Source organism: Papaver somniferum, unplaced genomic scaffold, assembly GCF_003573695.1.
Source record: "Papaver somniferum cultivar HN1 unplaced genomic scaffold, ASM357369v1 unplaced-scaffold_8, whole genome shotgun sequence".
Lineage (NCBI taxonomy): Eukaryota > Viridiplantae > Streptophyta > Magnoliopsida > Ranunculales > Papaveraceae > Papaver > Papaver somniferum.
In genome coordinates this window covers 366,577-377,052 of record NW_020650970.1, presented here as the reverse complement: position 1 = coordinate 377,052, position 10,476 = coordinate 366,577, and the positions used below count along the sequence as shown (strand labels likewise).

The 10,476-nt window shown below is 42.6% G+C and overlaps 1 pseudogene; it reads right to left on the bottom strand.

Annotated features, from left to right (window-relative positions):
• Window positions 1–677: 677 nt before the first annotated feature.
• Window positions 678–2,038, bottom strand: LOC113344804 (annotated as a pseudogene).
• Window positions 2,039–10,476: the final 8,438 nt, after the last annotated feature.

The window sequence follows — 10,476 nt, the reverse complement described above, 5'->3', positions numbered from 1 at the left end:
TACGGATACGTCGGGCAAAGCCCCAATCTCTTATATGTATTTCTTTCCACTTCCCTTCGATGAGCAGCACCGCACATTGACCTAAAGTAGGTCTTGTCTCCCATCCTGCTCCTCCACAAATAGACTAAGCATGAAAACGTATGTGGTGCCATGAAAGAACTTGACTATGCGATGTCCCTTGATCAATTGGTAGCAAATCTCTTACTCCTTGAAGGACTAATATGGCTAGGGACGAGGGAGTAGCTCGACCAACGGGAGAGGAACTGAAAGTAGAGGAATGCAAATTCAAATCTCCACTAAAGTTGCGCAAAAGCAATGTGATCACTTCCCTAAGCTACAACCTAGCCTGGCCTATCCCATCGGTCAAGTAAGAGGGAAATAAGAAAGAAAGACCTCCGACCATGAAATAAAGGATTTTGAGCTTAGCTTTGAATGTGGAGAGATCCACAAAGTATTATTCAATTTTCACGATCCAGACTTGAACCGTTAACTCTGGATGAACACCCAGTAAAATATATTATTCTTATCGTGATTATACCCGGTTCGAAGGATCGGGCAGGCTTCCTATATCTCGCTATAGGGAACGGGTACAAATGAATTTATCGTATATAGTTTAACATTGACTACCTCTTCAGAACACGAACAAGATTAGGAATTCCATCATTAAAGAAAACATATCAATAGCCTATGTCAGAGCGAAACCTAAGATAGGCATCATACCAAATTGAGATTTTAATCTTCCCAAAGCACTGAGTACAACTGCTCCCTGACTTAGGGTTTCTCAAACTCCCATTTGGTATGAGACCCGTAGCCCCGGCCCAGTGCCTTGGGAGAAGGTCATTGATGCGACCTAGTATCTTAGTCGCCCCTTCCTCGCTAGCATTCTCCAACCCCATGTGTGAAATGTGATCGTCAAAAACGGCTTCCTTAACCGCTCTCTTGCGACCCACGTTAAATAGCCAGTACGCCTGCTGGCGAATCTCGGCTATCAACTCGGGTCTAGCCCTTGGGGTCGCAGGTTCGAGAAAAATCGCATTCTCTGTTGTTACACCAGATGACCCAGTTGAATGGTCATTGGCATAGTCAACAGTAACGAAATGTTGTAAAAGCGTGTGAGTGAAAGGAATAGGGATTCTCGCCTCTACTATGCCGAGATTGGATACCCAAGAACCATACTCTTTTCTAGGAACTGCTTTTACAACAATAAGCATAAAGGCATGATTAGTTCCACGAATCTCACTGCACTGACCGTAGTAAACTCCTTCTCGTTGGACTAAAATAGAGGTCTGATTTGAACGACCAGGTACATCATCACATTTCACACCTAACGAAGGAACAACCCAAATATGAAGTACATCAGAAGATGTGATAATAATACGTATATAAGTTTTGGCTGGCACTACCACTCTATTTTCCACTTATAATAAACGTGGTTGACCCAATTCTGAATCAGCTTCTGGAATCATATAGCTGTCAAAAGTGAGTGACTGCTCATCCGAACTGTTATAGTCCGAATACTCATAAGTCCGATACCATTGATGTCCAATAGCTTTGATATGAATGGCTGGATCTACCACGACCTCGTCCATTGAGTATAGGAGAGAAAACGATGGTATAACAATGAACATGAGGATGATAGACGTAAAGATGGTCCAAAGAATCTCGATTGTTGTTCCGTGCATAATCCTTTGCGTGATTGGATTAGTTTGATAGTGGAAATGCCATAAAGCGCGAACCAACATGCATGATACGAACACCAAAATCAGAATAAGAAAGAAAAAGATATCGTGATGTAAGTCCATGATTCCTTGCATCATAGGTGTAGCTGCATCTAGAGATCCTAATTGTCATGGTTCCGCAGCATCAAAAAGAGCGATTGTGAGGAAGAGCCTTTCTATCAAAATCATTGGTTTAACTTTATTCTTAAACTGCTCTGGGAGATAGACTTGCCTTCTCAAAATCAGGAAATCACCGGTTGGATTTGCCAACCAAGAAAGAATGGGAAAAGGATTCACTGGAAATCAAGAGATGAAAAATGTTTGCGAGGATCGGTGCCACGAAGATTGCAGAGATAATTTTCAGGCATTTGGCGTCGGATATGGACCGTCAAGGAAGTAGGTGCCTGGGCCAGGAACAATGCGTTTGCGGATAAAACCTCGCCCTTACAATATCTAAGTAGTTTTGTTCTCGCCTAGTTCAGAATATTTCTATAGGAGTCACTTCTTAGTGTGATATGATAATTAGACTCGAACCTTTCTTAAGACTACCAAGCCCTCTCGAATGAGTTCTACGATAGAAGCTTTCCACGTAGACCCTGTGACAAATCTTTCACTCTCGGAGACATGAAAACCTGTCACTATTTCGTCCTGAAGACTGATGCGTCGGGAAGAAATGGTATTAAGAAGCGTTGCTGACTTAACAGTTAGGTTTCGGCATAACAAGGCTTGCACCGTCTTTTCACACTGAGGCGTGCAGCGTGCCATTGGTAATGATTCCACTACGGTGCCAAAAATTTTCAAGCTGATCCTAAGTAATCTCTCTTTCTCTTTTGATTCCAGAAGAACGATTTCGTTAGGATCCGAAACTTGCTGCAATTCTTCTTGAATAGCCTCCATTCTTGCGTCGAAGGTCGCTTTAATAGTCTGACCTAAACTCTTTCGACTGAATAGAATGAAACCTACAAAACAACCAACTACTATCATTTCTTCATTATAGATTGAGATATTCTTTGAACTTGATGCACAAAGAAAGAGAATGGCGGCAAATAAAATATTTTCGTCCTTCATATTAATTTTTGTTATTATCCCTTTCGACAACTTTAACGGGTGGGGGACTGAATGTTACAAAGTGGCAGTGAACAATCCGAACCGGGGCGCACCGAAGTGCCTTTTCTGTAAGTTGAAGTGGTATAGAACCTAGTGAACCGAGCGTACAAAAGAAGAAGTCTTATCTTATGAGTTTATTTAGTGATCAAAGTCGAGATTTTCATGCAACTTGCTGAAAGAAGACTGAATCTTATTCTACGATAAAAGATGATGAATGATCAACGCGACAACGAGTCATTTTTTCATTCTTTCCTTTCTTCTTTAGTGCCTCTTTGATTATAGGATGGTGCTTGCTCGGTTCCTGCGGATTTTTTCATAGAAAGAAAGGCTTGAAGGTCGTCCTTCTAGAGAGAGCAAGAAAGAACGCTTTCTTCAAGCAATTCGGTGCCGAGCAGTTCCAGAGGTCGCTGTCTCCTCATGAGTTGAGTTTATTTATTCCTTCTGGGCCAATCCTTCCATCTTTGAACTTTAGGAAATGAATCTGCAGAAGGTCGACTTGGGACTCATTCACTCAAATCATAAGGGAAAACTTCAATTGTACGCCTCTGGTCCCACCATTTTCAAGGAAACTCTCTAGGTAAAGGAAGAATCATAGTCAAAAGCAAAGCTTGATCATGGTTCAGAAAAGAGACAAAGCGATATGCTTAACACATGTGTGTCGAACGTTGTTTTCGGGCCTAATTCGGTTCAAGGTAGGAAGTTCTAAGCCATATGGAGGGTTTGGAGGTTAGTCACTCACACTGATTGAAGAGACTATGGGAACGCGGAGACGGAATGTTCTAACTTTGCCCTTGCTAGTGGAAGTATGTAAACCTAGGGCAATCGCATGATGAACCAAGAAGTCTCCAGCCAGGTCCTAGTAAATAACCTTGTGGGACACATGAGTTTGTAAACAACCTTCTCACCGATATGAAGACTTCCAAGAGAAGATAGCTCGACTTGACGGAAAGATAATTCACTTAGCTTGAGTGTTCGTGTACCAATCTATCTGCTTTTAGGAGGTTGGGAAGACTTTACGGCTTATACACATAATTTAATGTACTTCCCATATGTCTTTTAATCGCCCTTATTTACTATTTACCTATCCTAAGAAGTTAGCCAAGAAAGTTACTGAACTTCATTTGAATTTCCAACATGGCAAGGAATTGAGACTACCACTACAAGCTTCTGGACTCGACCAGGTCTTGCTTAGGGTTCTAAGCTCTTTCATAGATATTTCTTTGATCAGACCATCTCAAATGAGAAGTGAAATGTAAACGCTAAGTTGGACGTTTATGTGTTAAATATATATGTATATGACCTTGATGTTCAAACAAGAGTAGATCGCTTCTAATCGGGAATTCAATCAAAAAAAGCTGGATCGGCTGAGCTCCTTGTTAAACAATTATGATCTTACTCGATATAGCTCTGTGCTTAAAAGATTAGGTGGGTGGTCTTACTAGATCACTTCACACTATTACAGAACTTGGCATAAACAAGATAAGTTCCAAGGTCGGTGGCTTCCGTTGACCAAGGCAAGCATCTCTTCCAACAAGCTATGCTAGGGCAGGCGGCCCTGGTAGAAAGGGATGTCATATTAATTTGTCGTTTCAATAGTAGATTCGGTCCCATCTTTCCTCGGGAAAAGACCTACTAGTGATGTAGCCCCCTTTCATGTACTCCCAGTATCACTTACCAATAGCCACTATGAAGAATCTAGAATTCTCGGTCCCTCTCTCCCCGACAACTGCTAGAATAAAGAAGTGGCAACCACCTTCCCGGCGAAGAAGAAAACAAAGGCGCGTAATTAGTAAGACTATCTCGGGTGACCTGCGAGCATAGACCTCTAGTTGCCTAGTAGAGTCATTTCATCCCGGATTTTGATCAATAAAGAATTCCCCAACCTCCTAAACTCAAACTCTAGTCCCATTAGCTGATCTACGACTAAGGAATCGATATGTGTTGTAGTTACATAAATGAAGAGACATCAGATATGCGACATTCAACCGATATGAGACAGTCCTAGTACATTGTTAGTTGTGGTATAACTCTTAGTAAGGCGTAGAGCAGTAGCGATATTTAATTTTCCTGTTACATAATCGACTATGAGCGTTGTTCATGGCACGGTTAACGATGTCTTTAGGTGTTAGCCCTGCTTTCGCTGGTGTTGAGATCTGGGAATAAGGAGTATCTGGCCTTATAAGCTAGGTGCCTTTTCGTGAATGCGCTTTCCTGCTAGATAGGATTTCCGTTTGATGAATCACCCTAATTGAAAGACAAGAAATGCCGTCGAAAACATAACATATTTTATACGAAAAAGGTATAAGTTCCATTCAACGAAACAAAGTAGAAGAGTTTGGACCGAGATGCTATATCTCCTTTTTCTTTCTTGTTGAGCTAAGTCTTCATTCAGTAAACTCATAAGAGAAGAAAAACTTCAATATGGGCAAAACAAAAGCAAGATCCACAAGAATGACGTGTCATGTTAGAAGGGATGAAATTAATTGGAGTCGGTGCAACACTAGTGAATTACTAGTTTATTATGCTTACTATGCTTCTTGCAAGCTTCGGCTTGCAGAAATGAATTGACTAAATTGGAGGCAAGGGAGAAGAAGCGGAAGAGAGAAATAATTAATAATATCTCTCGGTTTTGCTATATCTCCTACCTATAAAGTCGTTGCGCGTTAGCACAGGTTCTCCTACGACTACCTTGTTACGACTTCACCCCAGTGGAAGACCCCACCGTGGTATGCGGCAATAAGACCACCAAGAGCCTTTGTGTATTGGTACACATGTAAGGAGGTTTACCCCCACTTGCCTTTTAAGGTAAGGAATGGATGATCATTGATCCGATGCTTCGGGCGAAACCAATTCCCAGGGTGTGACGGGCGGTGTGTACAGGGACTGTGTACATATTCACTGCGGCATGCTGATCCGCGATTACTAGCGATTCCAAATTCATGTTCGCGAGTTGCAAAGAACAATCCGAACTGTCGCAATCTTTCTGGATTCGTTCCGCCTTACGGCCTTGCTTCCCACTGTAATTGCCATTATAGCACGTGTGTGGCCCATCCCAGAAGGGCCGTTCGGAATTGACATCATCCCCACCTTCCTCCAGTATATCACTGGCAGTCCCTAGTGAGAGCGACATGCACATTGATTCTTTCGAAGCCATTTGGTGGCAGTAGTACTATCACCACTACGTACCACTATACCGTGTCAACTATCAGCCGGATCTCGCTTGAATTATATATAGATAGAGTCTTCCTAGTATGTAGGTCTTGCCCTATATTGCTATCTATGAGTCTAATCCCTAAAGGGCCTAGAAGGTGCTGTCACTTAGTAGCAATGACGCGCGTTACGTCACTCAGATCCTAGGATCACTTCGGTTTACAAAGGTGACTTGAAAATCAGGCGCATGTCTCAGCAAAACAAAACGAGGGTTTCGCTCGTTATAGAACTTAACCAAACATATCACGACATGAGCTGACGACAGCCATGAAACACCTGTATGAAAGTAAGTACTATCCCATTAAGGACGGTCTAGTTCATATGTCAAGGGCTAGTAAGGTTTTGCGCGTTGTACCGAATTAAACCACATGCTCCACATGTTGTGCAGGCCCCCGTCAATTCCTTTGAGTTTCGGTCTTGCGACCGTACTCCCTAGGAAGAGTGTTTCACGCGTTAGCTAGGCCCCTGATTTGCACCAAGGGCGAACACTCATCGTTTACGGCATGGACTACCAGGGTATCTAATCCTGTTTGCTTCCCATGCTTTCGCACATCAGCGTTGGTAGAGACCCAGAGAGCTGCCTTCACTTTTGGCCTTCCTTCGTAGATCTCCGGATTTCACCCCTACACACGAAATTCCACTCTCCGCTATCTTGCACAAGTTCATTGGTTTCAAAAGCAATCCTCCACTTTTTGGCGACTTTCATTTTCAACCCGATGAACGGCCTACGTGCCCTTTACGCCCAGTCATTCTGAAGAACACTCCCCCCCCCCACGTCCCCCGTCCACGTATTATCGCGGCTGCTGGCACAGAGTTATCCAGGGCTTCTTATTCGAGTCATGTCATGATCGCGCACTCGACGAAAGAGCTTGACAAGCGAAATTTCCCTTCTGCACTCACGTCATATTGCTGGATCAGGCTTGCGCCCATTTTCCAAGATTCCCCACTGCTGCCCCCGTGGGAGTTCGGGCCGTGTCTCAGTCCCAGTGTGGCTGATCATCCGAAAAGACCAACTAAGCATCATCGGCTTGATCAGCCTTTACTCGACCAACTACCTAATACTATGCGGGCTCATCAAAGAGCGCTTTCTAGCTTGATTCAGGATTTAGGCCGAACTCTTTGGCAGATTCCCACGCGTTACACCCCCGTTCACCACTTTGTTCTCAACTCATCAGCTAAAGAGATAGCTAGGAGCTGATCTTCCTTCTTTTTCCAACTCCCCGAAAACAACGTTCGACTTGCATGTGTTAAGCATATAGCTAGTGTTCGTTCTGAGCCAGGATCAAACTCTGTTTTTGACTATGATTGTAGGTTGAAGTGGTATAGAACCTAGTGAACCGAGCGTACAAAAGAAGACTTCTTCTCTTATGAGTTTACTGAATTATCTTCGTTAGATCAAACTTTCTTCTCTTATGAGTTTACTTGACTTATTTATTGATCAAAGGAGAGGGAAAAGCGTTCTCGGGTCCTGTGTTTCGGATATTGATATGCTTCGCAGAAATTGATCGTATATGATACTTTTTTATAAAAGAAGATTCCCTAAAAATCTATGTCCTTATCCCGGTATTGCCGCCAATCTGAGATGCTTTTTAGGACTGATTTGTTAACTGCGTCAGCCTTTGATCTCGAAGATCCAGACCGGCCAAAACTAACAACAGTGTCCAAATGAATCAAATATCTAACAAGGCCCTAAAAATCCCTCTTAATTAGTAATGGCCACTTAATTTTGAAGATCACCACACTAAAACAAAAGCGATTCTTCTTTCTTAGTTAGGTCTTGGAATTGGGACGACCTGGGGTGGGTTTAGTTATGATAACTCGGATTTGCATTAGAGATGAAAGTTTACTTAATGTTTTCTTAGTTTAACCTCGTTTCAGAATCGATAGGGATAGCTGATAGCTTGGTACCTCGAGGAGAAGAAAGAGGATAAATGCCACCCTCAGCCATCAGTCTCGAGATTCCACGACTAAGCACATCCTCAGCTAAAAAAAAAAGTATAGGAGATAGCGGGTCTCCCTTCCTAACCCCTCTAGTACAGCCGAAGTACCCCATTGCTTTGTCATTCACTACAATAGACAACCTAGCAGAATGCAGAATGACCCGAATCCAATCCAAAAACTGCTGACATAAACCAAAGGAAGTAAGAGTTGATAATAAAAACTCCCATTCAATAGTGTCAAAGGATTTCCTGATGTCAAACGACCTCGCTGAATTCTTAGTCCTCACTCCCGTTATATAGCTTCTTGTATTCGATTAAGAAAGCTTGTGTGAGTCAGAGAATAATTAATGAAAGGCTACTTTCTAAGGCCACTGCTAAGTCAAGTAGTAACTCTCTATTTATCAACATTCAATTTCTATGGTATCCAGTGGAGCAGGGTGGTCGCTTCACCATTGTTTTTCCTAAAGCACTTTACTATATTCTCTGAAGGAACCTAATTCAATCTAAGTAAGAAACACGTAGAAACCGTAGGTTTGGCAAAGCAAAGAAAGGGACTTACTATCTCGATAAGTAAAAAATAGGATTTCTCCACGAAGGTCTGGAGATAAAAAACAATTGATATAAAATTGGTATGGCTAGTATTCTTAGTTATGATCCGTCATTGCACTTCTATACCCGTGAGTGTCCCGTGTCCCCCACGGAAGGGGCGCTATGCCAAGCCGGTTCCGGAGGAGATTTCTCTTGCTTCTTCCTTCGCTTAAAAGGGATGTCACATACACACGATCCTTACAACCTGGTGGGTGATGTAATAACACAGGGTAAGGGTGCAAAAGGAAGGTGTGCGCTCCATTGCTGAACTAAGGAAAATTACTATACAAAGGGTCCAGTATATGAAAATTTCCACAATGGTCAGAAGTTTCATTATCTCATATGTTACTGGGAAAAAGAGAAGCCATGTCCCAAAGCAGAACTCTGACCGCGTGCTATTTAAGAACGAACTATCAAAAAATCATAGTTTAGTAGCTGTGACTGGTACAAAAAATGATTTTTTGTCTACTAAATAGGACTGAAAAGGGACGATATCTCCCGCGCGGTTTTGCGGTCTACCCCTTATGTATACGCCTTTAGGAATGAATCTTTGATACAAAAGTCATTTAACTCATGTCTTTCACGGTGAATTAATTGCGCTTGCATGAACTCTTAGAATCCGGTCTAGATTCGAGCAGGAGAGATTCTCTTAGGGCGTCTAACCAGATCGATGCCGACAACTAATAATTGTGAAACTGTAGTTTGAGCCTAGCTCGAAGTCGAATCCTTTCATTTTTTTGGAAGCAACAAATGTTGAATCTATGAAAACTTGGAAGGGGAATCTCTGATACAAGCTCTGTTTAAAGGCCCCTATCTTGAAAGAGGAGTCCTACCAACAGCTTATCTTGAGATCCCTGTCATAAGATCTTCCTACTTAGGAAGAACGGAGTATACTTTGTGGAAAGATCCCTGGTAACAACTTTTTTTTGTAAACCCATCAACTGAAGCCACCGCCTCACCTTGTTGGAAGAACAACTCTGCTCCTCTTATCTAGGCATAAACCAAGAAGTACTATCTCGCGTGATCAGACCAAGGGATGGCTAACTATCACATGGAGCCCACTTTATAGGCTTACAGTTCATTTATAGATGGCGGTCGGTGAAGCCTTTTTTGCTAGTTTGGAATGCGCATATCCAGCCGTTGTAGATTCTCGAAGAAGAAGTTCTTGAAAGCACTGATCTGACTAATAATTTTCATTCGAAGAGCACAAACTATGATTCAATCTTGACCTGGGAACTCGGATGTATATTCTACAAATGAAGGGGAAGGGAATAGAGTTACCGAAGCCGAGAGCATGAAGTAGCTAGACGTAATAAAGACTGACTGGAAAGAGTAAACAAAAGCGGGATTGCTTCTCGCTAGCTTGAATCACTGGACTAGTTCCGTAGTTCCATATAGGGGCTTACAAACTATCCCTAAGTTCCATAGTCATCTAATATCATTCAAAGCACAACCGATCAAAGGCTTTCTCATTTGACTGTTCACGTGATTCCGTTAGTCAGTTCTCGGAGCATCGGTTGCCCCACGCATAAAAGGAGAGATCTAGAAAGGGGGAAGCGCTCGTTCTTCGCCACTGCCTTCTCTTGTTCGGCGCGTACCGTACATTCGTTACAATCGGCCGATCAATACAGACGTATTTCTTCGCCGCTCTTTGAATTTCTTCTTGCAAGAGACGTCTACCGCTGGTTGACCTTCCACTCCGTTCCGAGGGAAACGAAAACCCAGATTCGCTTTATCAGGTATCAAACGGGAACTGCGAGCAAATAAAACACCTTTTAGTAGTATCAATACCATTACTTGGATCGTAAATGCATGAATGTGATGTACCAAAAAATCTGCGGTTCCTAATGGAAGCGACTTTGCCGCCTACTGCTACTAAACCACCACCCTCGAGTATATGCTTCAACAGGAAT